Genomic DNA, 13,612 nt, shown 5'->3' with positions numbered 1-13,612 from the left:
CGATTTTTATTGATTTACTGACAATTTTTATGATTGATTGCTAGTTTTTATTGAATTATTGTCGATTTTTATTGATTTTTTTATTGTCGATTTTTATTGATTAATTGCTAATTTTTATTGATTAATTGCTAATTTTTATTGATTAATTGCTAATTTTTATTGATTAATTGCTAATTTTTATTGATTAATTGCTAATTTTTATTGATTTATTGTCGATTTTTATTGGTTTACTGATGATTTATTCATTTATTACCATCATGTATAAATGTATAATCACATGTATAAACAGACTTTGAACATGTGATTGGTTTTATTTAATACATTTTAGTTTGATTTGATTATGTTATCTGGAACTCACTGACGATGTGCACGAATGCGCCTGCCCCATGTATAAAATTTCTATTTGCTGCCAGTGATGGCTGGCGATGCAATTTTAATATACAATAAAACTCCGGAGGCAGTCCAGTTTCCATGGAACGCGATGTACTTAAATCACCCAGTATGGTAGAGAGCCTGGGTGTCTCTCGGTCCTCTCTTCGGCACTATTTGTGTTACAAAAGCAAAATAAGCAGTGTCTTCATGTTATATTGGTTGGTGTGCTTGCACAGCTTGCAAGATGGTCAAAGTTCGATTCCCAGTAGATGCCACCAACTTTTTCTTTATGAAGTTCACCCCTCGGCACATTAATATTTAAAAATCTCTCCTTGATATCTCGGTATTTTCCACTTTTCAGGGTAATTAATTTACATATCCGGTATGTTTTTATAGCTACTGTGTAAATACAAAGCTGAGTAATTCGTGATTTTTAAGGAAAAGTATGTGACGGCAGTATTACCGCTGTGTGTTCACACTATCCTGATTTTTTTCTGACGATTTTCGTGTTTAGCTCAAAAATAGGTGACAAGCCGCTCTACGTACTCTCTTGCAAGTACTAAGAAATTACGTAATTTACAATACGAACAGTTTTAAAGGAACTTGACGAAGTATCCGAACTCTGACGAATAAATAAAAAAAGAAAAACGACATGATTAATTTTTTTAGTGAAATAATTTTAATTCTGGAATGCAATTATCATCATCATTATTGAGAGTTTTCCGAGTTCAGTGAAAAATTAAGATTAATTCCAGTTTTAAAGAACGGAAGGTTTATTTAATAACTTGAGATTTATTAAGCTTCTAATTGATTTAAATGGGATTCACAGCGTATGTGTGTTTACAAAAGTTCTATAATTGCATAAAAGATTATGTAAAAGTTATTTAAGTGAGATATTAGTTCAGTTTTATTAGTTCAAGCAATAATTCTTTTTATTCCGCGTACTGATCGTATCGCTAGATTTAATACCTGGAGCAGTGGTTCTCAACAGGGGGCTATATGGCCCCCAGGTGTACTGAGATACTTCAAGGAGGCCACGGAAGAAAATTTAGAAAGGGGCCATGACAGGGGATTTGGAGAGCTGCAGAGAGCTGAGAAGAAAAATTAAGGTGTGGAGAAATAATATATATGATTTTATATTAGTGACTACAGACGTACGGAATCCAACAAAACCACCCACAAAACCAGGGCCGTCTTAGGGCAATGGACCCACCCGGACCTCACCGCCTACATTTTGCAGCAAGTTCCCTATAGGATGGGGTTTTTCGCAGGCCTCCGGCTGGATTTTTCACACTCCCCTCCTCTATATTAAATTTATAGTGTGAAAAACAAAAAAATGATGAAAACCATATCAGGCCCACTCTTGTGAGGGGTCATGCTCGGGGGTCTCATGTCCATAAGTGATACCTCACAGTGAACTTATTCAAGCCGATGCAGCGTTTGAGGACTCTTGCTTTAATGAACTGAAATGCCCTTACAGATAGTTGTACTGGAATATAAAGTGACTGTGAACCATCTATCAGTTAAAATTTTCCCACGTTGATTGAAGTAGCAAATGAGCAATGCTTTAAGATGTTGTCGATGTGAAAAGTGCCCGGTAGAGTCAGTAGTCCTCCAGTAGTTCAAAAGAGCGTGTAAAGACGTTGCTGTTATAGATACCTGCAAGACGGTTTATTTGGGACTTCTCAACATTACCCCTTTTGTTCTCAATTTTAGACTGATCTCAGCCAAAAATTCTGTACACAGACAAACTTCGTTAACGGGTTACCCGGATAACGCGTCACTCCGCTTCCCGGATCATTATTTTTTTAAATCCTGATTGCTTTCAATGGCACATTCTTATGTTATTAAACTCCTGATATTGCGTCTTCACATTCCGCTTAAAAAAGGTCACTTTTACAAACAGACGCTTCATAAATTTTCATAGAAACTCTTCATATACAATGTTACACACAATAAGCTTGATACTCAACTATTGGTAGTTTTCCCACCATTCCGCTTAGCATGAACTCCCACGTATGGGAGTTCAATAGACTTTCAGCCCGGGGGGGATAAAGATAAATCTAATTTCGTATGAGTGTTTCTTGCATACTGAGAATTTACTAGAGCAAAGAGTGTGTGGCAGACAAAAAAAATTCACTCCCTTCTTACAGGACCGGCTATAGGGCAGAGGCTTAACACTATCATGGGGCCCTCTGGAAATAAGATATTCTCGGAACATACCTACTAGAATGTACCTGCCTACCTATTTACACAGTTACTCTCAAAAATCATGATACCAAATATTATAATCGCAAGGCTATCTAGGCACTTTGCTGTTGTAATTTATCTTTTTTTCAGTTTTGATCTCAATTCATGCGGCTAATTTGGGTGATTGTTATAATTTTAATTTTAATTATTATCGATTCAAAGAAATTTTTCTGTCAATAAATTCTAATGGCCTCGAGCTATTGTTTTATTATTACTACTTGAGTAGTTTTTTGCGTATAAAGTATAAAAAAATCTACTGCAGTCAAAATGTGGACCGATCTCCCCATTAAATAACCCCAAAGAGAGCGATAAGCTTGCAACGATACAGTTATTCAATCGCTTCTTTCGCTGTTAGAAAAACGGATGGCAGATGGCGGCACTACAGAAAACAAGCATTACACAGAAACAAACTTCACGTCCGGTTCACAACACGGACATGAATATTCCAACATGTGCCAGTTCGTTGGAAAATCCCCAGAGGAATGTGGACGATGTATGGTTCATGTATGGTTCAATAATAGTCAAAATTACTCTATCTCGGGCTTCTACGAAATTTTGCCATCGTGGAAATGGAAGGAAAAATTTAGATAAAATCTATCTATAAATTTCAAAAGGAAGAATAGATTTTTCAAAAAAATTATAGATTCTTTAAATTTTTTAATAGAATCTACAAATTTCAATAATTGTGAACTAGCTTGACTACCGATCAGTTTCTTTCACGTGCATTAATTCATCGATATTGGAGGGGGAGTAGCGATGCCAGGGCCTACTCCATTTAATGGGTCACTCCGCTTACGGGGTCATATTTTTCTCTCCCCTTAAGTGACCCCTTAACGAGGTTTGACTGTATATATACGAAACGGTACTTGGCTTTACGATAGGCTAGTTTAAAAGTTCGTCAGAGCTGTGCCAATTCCAGAAATGAGTGAAAAACTGTCGGGCAACAAAAATCTTCAGGGTTTCAACAATAACTTTTGGAATGTTTTGTTTCCGTGGTTCATTTCGGACTTGCTTATCTTTTTAAAATAGTTTGTCACTTTTTCAGTACTTCCAGCATATGTAGGAAACCCGGGCAGTGAAAAGAATTATTACTAATTGTAAATAATTTCGCAAACCAATGTAATCAGACTGCTAGGCCGGCTCATCAAACGTAACATTCTATCAATCGCTGTTTCCAAGTTGTCATTTCAGAGTTCGCAAGCCCTTTCTGAAACGCCCCGTATGACCCCTTGACCTTCCATTTTCATCAAACTTGTGAATAGAAACGCGCCAAACAGCTCTTTCAGGGATACGCATCAGGTACAGCTTCTCTATGTGATACCTATAACAATATATTCTCAGTAATTCTCATTTTGTTATTTCCCATAACCAATCAATGTCATTCCTATAAATGCAAATTTTCTCTTTACTTGACAAACAACCGACCGGCCTCGTATATATAGACCATATATTTAATGTAGCCAATACTTATCAATTAATCTCAAAAAAATCTATTTTTCTTTCACCTCCCGTCCTAGTTCTTAATCACAGTTAAATCCTAAACACGTTCAAATTTGCGTTAGAGGTCTTATTACTTGACCTATCGAGTTAGCGGGGGAGGTAAACATTAATGACAGAACAATGCGACCAAAACATTAGAGAGTTATCGCGCAAAAAAATCTTGAGACAGGGATTGGCAAGTGGCCAACCACATGTACCCTGCTGGATTTTCTGTATTTTACGGGCGAACGTCACGGAATTTGGTGCTCATAAATAAAACAACTTCACGAAGGTTGGTTCCCCTAAACAGAATTGAGTTATCACGAAAAAGCATTAATATATCCCACGGTTTCCTTCATTTCGCTTGATATTCATCAATTAGGCCCAACCCATGGCCAAAGATTGTTATTATTATCATCATTATTTTCATTTCTTTTACTTTTATTCCACGAAATCTCGTTGAATGTGTTCTATTTTTGCTACAAACACAGTTTCTCAGTTGTTATTCTGTTGTTTTTTTTTCTAGTTATTATTATATTTTTTCTAGTTATTACTCTGTTTTTTCCCTTCGGTTTCTTCCACTTTATTTCTTCACCCCCTGGTGGAGACCTAAACTTGGGTCGCAAGGGCTCCGGAGATGGGTCGTATATGAATCCACTTACAATCTAGGTAGTCACAAAAATTCATTTGTTGCACCACAGGTTTCATGGGGTCCCAGATATTTTTGAGGCCCTCTCTTGAGATATGGTTTTATATGCAATATGTTTGTGGGGACATGGTATACAGAAGGCGGAAAATTATTTACATTAAAAATAGGCACACATTAGAAATCTCAACATAATTCTAGAGTTAATGGAAAAAATCCATTATTATTGGAAAACGATTCCAGAACTGATGAAAAGTAATCCTAAAATTAATGAAAAATTATTGAAAATTGATAATAGAAATAATTCTATAATTAATGAAAAACATTTCCATAATTAATGAAAAACATTTCCATAATTAATGAAAAACATTTCCATAATTAATGAAAAACATTTCCATAACTAATGAAAAACATTTCCATAAACAATAGAAAATGATTCCAGAAATGACGAGAAATAATTAAAAATAAGTGAAAAAAAATCTGAATTTAATGAAAAGTAATTGAAAATTAACGGCAGAAATAATTCCACAACTAAGGAAAAATGGAATAAAATAAATGAAAGAATAATTCGAAATTAATGAAAGAATAATTCGAAATTAATGAAAGAATAATTCGAAATTAATGAAAGAATAATTCGAAATTAATGAAAGAATAATTCGAAATTAATGAAAGAATAATTCGAAATTAATGAAAAAATAATTCTCAATGAATGAAAAATAATCCCACCTGTTAAGACGGTATGGAAATTTAACATATTTTTTAATCAGGAACATTTAATAAGAAAATTTGTCAATTGTAAATACATCAATGGTTCGCGAGGCTGATAGTATTTCTGATTTTATGTCGAGGCTGAAAATGGTCAAGAGCCTCTGGTAAAACGGTTTGTTATTTGTAAGGATATTCTGAGTCAGTTCTTATTCTTCTCATTTTTTCGGCTTCTTTTACGTTATTGCTTTACTCCCAGGTGGCAGAATGTACAGATACGAGACACGATACCTTGGCAATGTATATAATGCAACTATGGATTGTGTGAGAGAAACAAAGTAGAGAACAATTCGCCGTACGAACAATCACGAAGTCAGTTTCTGGCAGATATTATCTCGTAGATTATCGCTCATTACGGGATATTACCAGACTCAAGAACATGGAGTGAGTGCGAGAGAAAAGAGTCTGGAAGAAAAATCACTCAAAGATGGAAGCAATTTCTTACCGGAAGCCATTGTGCTCGTCTTTGGGAAAAGACAGATGGATGACATCAAACATAGAAGTTTCTCCTCCTTAAGGAGTAAAAAGAAGGAAATATTCCTCGAGTAATATAATAATTATATTCTTAGAGTTTTCTTTATGCGTGGACTCCTGAAGCGTTAAGAGAAGTACCTCCGAGCATGAGATTGCTGTCTATTTGGATTTTTTTTTCATGTGTGTGGTGTATTTGGTTTACGGGAAACTCGTCCCTTGACATTTCGCCCAAGAGGGGGTCAAGTGAGTGGATGAGTGACCAAATGAGTGGATGAGTATCATTTTAGTGAGTGATCATATTAGTAACCAAATAAGTGAGTGAGTGATACTATGAGTAACCAAGTAAGTAGGTGAGTGACCATTTTAGTGATAGATTGGCCGTATGAGTAACCAAATAAGTAGGTGAGTGACCGTATGAGTAACCAAGTAAGTGGTTGAGTGACCGTATAAATGGTCAAGTAAGTAGTTGAGTGACCGTATGAATGGTCAAGTAAGTGGGTGAGTTGCCGACTGCGTGAGTGATATTGTGAGTGAATTCTTTCTTTTCTTTCTTTCAAACTGAGAACAACTCAGGTCTATCACCATCCATGGGCGATTTACTACCTAGTGAGTTGTGCCGGAAGTGTAACTATGTGAGTACTTAACAGTCTAAGTGCGTGTGTAGTGTTGTGTTTGATTTTTCAGTGATGCCATCTAAGTGAAGTGAGTGATGTGTTCTGATTGATTTACATTTATACTGTTTGTAGGTCTGTTGCTCTCTGTGGCGAGATTTTTTGAAGGGGAGATCGGCTCGCATTCGTGCCTTGAAGTTGGGAACCACAGAAAACCAACTTCAGCCGACCACCACTGCGGTGACGGTGGGGTTTGAACCCGGGACCTCGCGACGCGAGTCCGTCACTATGACTACTCGACCACCACAGCGGCCGACTGAGTGAGTTGCATGCATGAAAGACTCGCTCACTCCCTCACCAGTTCACTCATCCAGTCACTTGGCCACTTATACGGAAATTAACTCGGTCACTCGCCCACTCACTTAGTCGCTCATACGATCCCTCACTCATAGGGCACTATCACTCACCCCTGCTTTTACGGACAGAACAAAACAGAATAAGCACGACCAGGCTCTGTCGCTTACGTCATTTTAGTTCATTGGCCCGGAGGGTGCTGTCGGGCCGCAGAAAATTCTAGAGACAATGAGAGGGACACCGGGAGGCCTCCTTAATTTCAATATCTCAACGGCTATTTGTTTTATAAAGAGTCTAAAAAATGCAGTCGAATCCTGTTTTAACGAATACCGTTATAATGAAAATCTCGTTGTAACGAATACTTTTCTAACCCCCCCCCCCTTTTTAGTTTATATAGGAGCAATGCAAAAACCTGGAATTTCGTTATAACGAAGTGATTGTTAGAGTTCGTTTTTTAACGGGATTCAACTCTGTATATATATATATATATATATTTTTTTTTTTTTCGTTTATGACAGGATCTTGATTTTTTTTCTTGAAGGTGTGAGATTCCAATCCTAATTTATGCTACTACTACTACTAAACCAGCCATGCACTTCGTCCATATTACTCTGCGGAACTTCTAACGAATTGGAACATGTTGGAATGTGTGTGCATATATAGTGAACCTGCCATCTGCAATCAATTTTTTAAACTATGAGTTTTTTCACAACTCATAGTGAGTGAAGTGTAATGAATGAATAATTGTAACGTTGTGTAGGCCTGCTGTTTTCTGCTGCGAAACTTTTTAACGGAGAGATCAACTCGCATTCGCGCCTCGAAGTTGCGAACCACAGAAAACAAACTTCAGCCGACCACGGCTAATTTAGGCTGTGTGGTCATAGTGACAGACTCGCATCGAACCCCAACGAGTTGCAGAATGGTGATCCACTGAAGTTGGTTTCGGTTCCTAACTTCGAGACAATAATTCGAGCCGATCTCCACGTTGATAACTCTCGTCAAAGAGAGAAACAGCACAATTAGTCAATCACTTCACTCGCAGTTAGAAAAATTGATGGCAGCACTACTACACATAACAAGCATTACACAGAAACAAACTTCACATTAGGTTCACAACACTTACATGCACATTCCAACGTCCACCAATTCGTTAGAAGCTCCGCAGAGGAATGTAGACGAGGTGCATGTGTGGTTTGGTAGTAGTGACACTAAAACTTCATCTACAATAACTAGCAAACGAGAATGTTAGGTGCCCACTACTGGCACGACTCATTCGGTAGTAAATTGCCCACGGCGGTAGACCGGAGTAGCACTCGGGGATTGGAGGAAAACTTATCCTAGTCACAATTTTGTGACTTCCACTGTTATCATCGACAATGATGGTCTACACAGTATATTGTATTTCAAACTATTTTTTCTTCAAATATATTACTTTAAATAAAAATTAAAAATACCTCATGAATTCGTTAAAAGTAAAAAAAATTATAACAATCAAAAATATATGTGTGTGGGAATGTGGTTTTTAACGAAAAAATAACTCATTTTTATGAGGAGGGAATTTTTTTTAACACACAAACATATTAGTTTGTTATTTTTTTAATAGATGGCAATGCACATAAAAAAATATGAAAATAAAATCCGGTGTATATGATTAACAACTCATTTCTAAACTTCCCTGTTGCTGGCAGTTATCGGCTGTCCACTGTGATGCAGACTGCATTGGCGGATAATTGTTTGAGTTGTTTCACCGCAGCCACGTATCGTCAGCTGAAGCTTCACGAAAGTTTCGGACAAGGATTCAAGAAAGGTTCAGGTCCAAGAGCTACGTGTTTTTCACCCTGTGTGCAGCGGCTTCTATTAACAAAAACTTAGTAATTTTTTTTTCCACCAAAAATATTCCTATTGCGGAAATTATTTTTTTCGCATTCAAATATACCAATTCCTTTAATTTTTATGAATTTTTAAACTATATAGGGGCCGGAGGTTTCCAACAGTTTTCTAGTCGCGAGCATACTGCCTGTATCCATCATCAAAAGAAGAGCACCCTTATGGCAAGTTTGACATACGTCCGCATGAAATTAAGTTCATTTTTAATCATTGTATGCAATTTGTACCAGGTGATTAATTAGGATGGTGTTCGAGTGATCACGAGCACGAAATCAGACGTGCACAGAGCACTCTGAGTATTTCAGAAAGCACCGTGGCGCTCGCGAGCAACAGGTGGAATATTCCTGGTATTACAGGCTTACAGGCATATGAGACACTGTAACAAGGCTAAACAACGAAAAATATATTGAGTCAATTCAAATTTGAATTGGGCCTGCAAAAAATAATAATAATAAACCTGCAGGGCGCGGTAGGGCGGGGTCGGTAAGATACTCGCCTAAACCTAAAGTACCAAAAGATGTTTAGAAGTGTCGGGAGTTCGATACCCGGTTTGTCCTTGTCAGAAAACTTTCCTGACACCAGGGTACAACAAAAACGGCAACATGACCGCAGAAAAAATTGCTACCGCAGGGAGGCCCCCATCGAGGGGTTAGCGCACCAACCTCTCTACGAGTATAAAAAACAAGCCTGTCGTTCGGAATCAGCAATAAATTGTAGGTCCCGGTCTAATTAGCCCTCGTGTGCAGCAAATGACCGTGGTGCGACAAAAAATGATCAAATGATCAAATAAACCTGCAAAACAAGAAATTCCAATTCAAAAAAACCATTCAAATCTGTTCAAAATAGACAAAACATGATTAGGATTCATGAAAATCACTGCATTTGAGACGGTATGGAAAAAAATGTCAAAAATATTTTTAGGGGGCGTCGGACAAAAACTTAATTTTACTTCTTGTAGAGCGAAAAACTACAACAAATTCATACACGATATTTACGAATTATTTACACAATTTTTCTTGTATTTACTAATATTTTAACTATATCTTAATAGTAAACCCCGGTCCGGGGTAAGTTACTCATATCTTAATAGTAAAAAAAATATATATCATCAAGTTCATTTCACGTTTGATCTCAAAATTAAAAAACAGTATAATTTAATGGGTAAATCATGCGAATATTTTTCTATTAATTTTTTTTTTGTTCTACATCAAAGCAAAAATCTCTCTCTTAGTAGATTTGTTTATCTAATTAGTTATTTAATTGAATGTTCTTATGAGATTTCTGGGGGGAAAAAAACACGCCGTGATCTCCAGAATATTATTTTAGTTTTCCTCTTCTATTTAGTGGTTTATCGGAAACATACACTTTTTATTTTCCTCTCCCTTAATTTCTGGGAGATGATTTAATTAGCATTAGTTAGCGATGACAGCTAATTTATTCGTGAAACGCAACTGAGATTACCTTTTTTAAAAAGAAAATGAAGGAAGGAAAAACATATTTTTACCTTCAGTTTTTAATTTAACTATTCAGACTTAATAAAAATAGATGGCGGTGTATTAAGAAAGCAAAAAAAAAGCAACATGCTTTAATGTATTTTGATAGGGCATTCCTTTTGGCGTGTGTGGACATAGCATCATCACACAGCTCCCTTGAAGTATGACGACCACAGAGTGTTATTAAAATCACGTGAGTGTCACTCGGTGGATGAGAAATGGCTGTTTGGCTGTTCATTGTCTATCGGAGCGTATAATAACGTATCCTAAATCATAAAGTAGTTTATTAATGATTAATAAGTCTAATTTCATCTCTCGTGGTACGTATATTAGTTATTCTATTGAATATACTGAAAGCATTAAATATCTTCTGAAGCAATGTATCATTTTACCAGGAATATTTCTCCATTAAATATGGAAAATGAAGATATCTCGGGTTTAAACAACAGGGATCTCATGTAAATATTTAGATATAATATGCTGTATAACGCAGGAGTGCACAACCTCCGGACGGCGGGCAAAATGCGGTCCGTCAAGGGTGTTCGGGCCGGCAAGTGAATGCTGTTTCTGTAGAAAAGTATTAATGTACACAGCAAGATAAATACCCAGGCTGACTTATTTCATAGTAAATACCGAAAATTGCCATAAAAGTTGCCCAGGTAAGTAAACCAGCAACTGTAAAGTTGCAAATTACAGCCGAAAAAAATATCAAGGGGAAATAAAAATGCTAATTACAGCCAAAAAATTGTCAAAGGCCAGTAAGGTTGCCAACTGTCGCTGAAATTATCGCAAGTTAGACCGGGACCTATAATTTATTTCCGATCTCGAATGGCAGCATTCGATAGTTTCACTTTTTATACTCACTGAGAGGTTCTCTAACCTTCCGGTATGGGACTTCCTGCGGTAAGAATAGTAAATTTCCAATTAAAGCCGAAAAAATGCTCAAAGGTAAGTAAAGTTGCCAGTTAAAGCCAAATAATTCTTCCAGGTTTATATGGTTATTTCGCGAAATGGTGTGAGGAAAATGACATCAAGCTAATTTAACCGCAATTGGTGTAGTGGTTAAGGCAAGAGTTAAAGCCGAAAAATATGTCAGAGGCAAATAAAGTTGTCATTTACAGCCAAAAAAGTTTTCGAAGACACAAGAGCAGTTAAGTTATCAGTTACAACCAAAAAAAAAAAAAAAAAAAACACAAAAAAAGGCCTAGGCAAGCAAATCTGTCCAACTCTCGCTAAAATTGCTAAAAAATCACCAGTCGTGGACAATAATGAGTATTACCTGCCAAAAAGGCTGTAAATTACATTTACTATAGAAATATTTTTGTTTGACAGTTAACTTATGTGAGTGTATTATAATTATCATATAAATATTTCTATAGTTATATGACCATACTATATGACCATAGTTAGTTATGATTGAGATATAAATGATACACAATTCACATAAGATTATTTTCATGACATAAATTATAATAATACTTGATTTCAAAAATTCAACTAAGAATTGTTGAAAATGGAAGAAAAACAGGGCATTTTATAAAGGTTAAATTTACGGGAATATCCCGTAAAATACAGGTCATATAGTCCTATACTCATGTAGCAATAGTACTTAGTTTATTGTTAATTCAGTCTGTATATCGGTTTTTGATTTTTATTATATATTCTTTCACCAACAAATTGCCATTAAAAAATTGAGTTACTCGTTTTAGTTTCAAATTTGTCATATATATATATCATGTAATTACTGTGTAAGTTTATTTTATATAAGGATATCTATTTTTCTTTTACTTCTAAAGATGTGAGAACACTTTGGACATATTTTTGATGCAATCGATTTCAGAGAAGCAAAGATTTGGAACGCTGATGCCTCTGACAAATTCAGTTACATTTCACACAGAATATTCCCTTTCTCCTCGTCTCTTTCAAATTCAAAACGTCACATAATTTTGACATCCCGTCCGTTTCCATAAAAGAAAGTAAAAACGTGAAGAAATCAAATAAAACTTCAACGTAACTGAATCTTTATAACATAAGTCACATTTACCCAATATTTTGCATTGCACTTAAATACATACCGGCCGATCGAAAAGTCTGGTCAACATAACCATAAGGCGACAAAGCACAGATATGACACAAAAGAACAGACTCATACGAATGGAAACAAAAAAACAAATTAATTAAATAAAAAAATAATTAAATAATTATAATTAAACAAAGAAGAAAATCGATAATAATCGATAATAAATGCAATGTATTATAAACACTGCTCAACACTGATTTTGTTATCAAAGATATTTCAGAGATTATAGGTTATATTGGAGCTGGTGATTACGAATCTGGCATTGGTTCTTGTCAGATTGGCTCTAGTTTTTGAGATAAATTGAAAATTAAATTTCAATAGTAATAGCATAAAAAAAGGCAGCATACACATCTCATTGAAACTGCGTTTTAAACAAAAATAGTAAATCATTGCCATAGATATTTCAGTGATTTTAGGATGAATTTGGGGCGCTGATTCTGAAACTTCCGTTGGTTTTTTTCAGGTTGGCTCTAATTTTTGAGATAAGGGGAAAATTATATTTCAATGATAATATACGAATCACATCGAAACTGTCACAAATAAACAAATTTATTTATTTATTTATTTATTTATTTAAATACAAACTACAGGCAAAAGCCCAGTTACAGTTTGCATATATGAATACAAGAAAAGCATTTATATACAAAATTCAAAGTTTAAAAATATAATAAGGGATTGAAAATAATAATTCCATGATTTTAAGGGTGACATTGGAGCGGTAATTCTGAATCTAGCATTGGTTTTTCCGAATTCACTTTAGTTTTCGAAATAATGCATACTCTCAATAATGTGATTTATATGCTGCTTATGTATTACTGTTGAGAGGGAGAGAGAGTGAGAACTTTAATTTATCCTTTATCTCAAAACCTAGAGTCAATCTGTCAAAACCAGTGCCAGAGATTCAGAATCAGCACCCCAAAATAACTCTAAAATCATTGAAATATCTTTGCCAATGATTTACTGGATTTATTTATAATGAAGTTTTAATGTGATTTGTATGCTACTTATTGAAATTTTATTTTTGATTTACCTCAAAAACTAGAGCCAATCTGAAAAATACCAATGCCAGATTCAGAATCAGCACCCCAATATACACTAAAACCATTAAAATTTCCCTAAGAACATGGAAAAAAAAACACTTTTTTTTTTGGTTGAGGAATGGTATATAATAAAATAAATACACACATTTTTCCTCAATATT

The sequence above is a fragment of the Pholcus phalangioides genome, unplaced genomic scaffold (genome assembly GCF_987345545.1).
Source record: "Pholcus phalangioides strain wild (caught in Gottingen) unplaced genomic scaffold, Ppha-v1.0 ptg000004l_1, whole genome shotgun sequence".
Lineage (NCBI taxonomy): Eukaryota > Metazoa > Arthropoda > Arachnida > Araneae > Pholcidae > Pholcus > Pholcus phalangioides.
The sequence above is the reverse complement of the archived record's forward strand: the minus strand, read 5'-3'. Positions refer to the sequence as shown.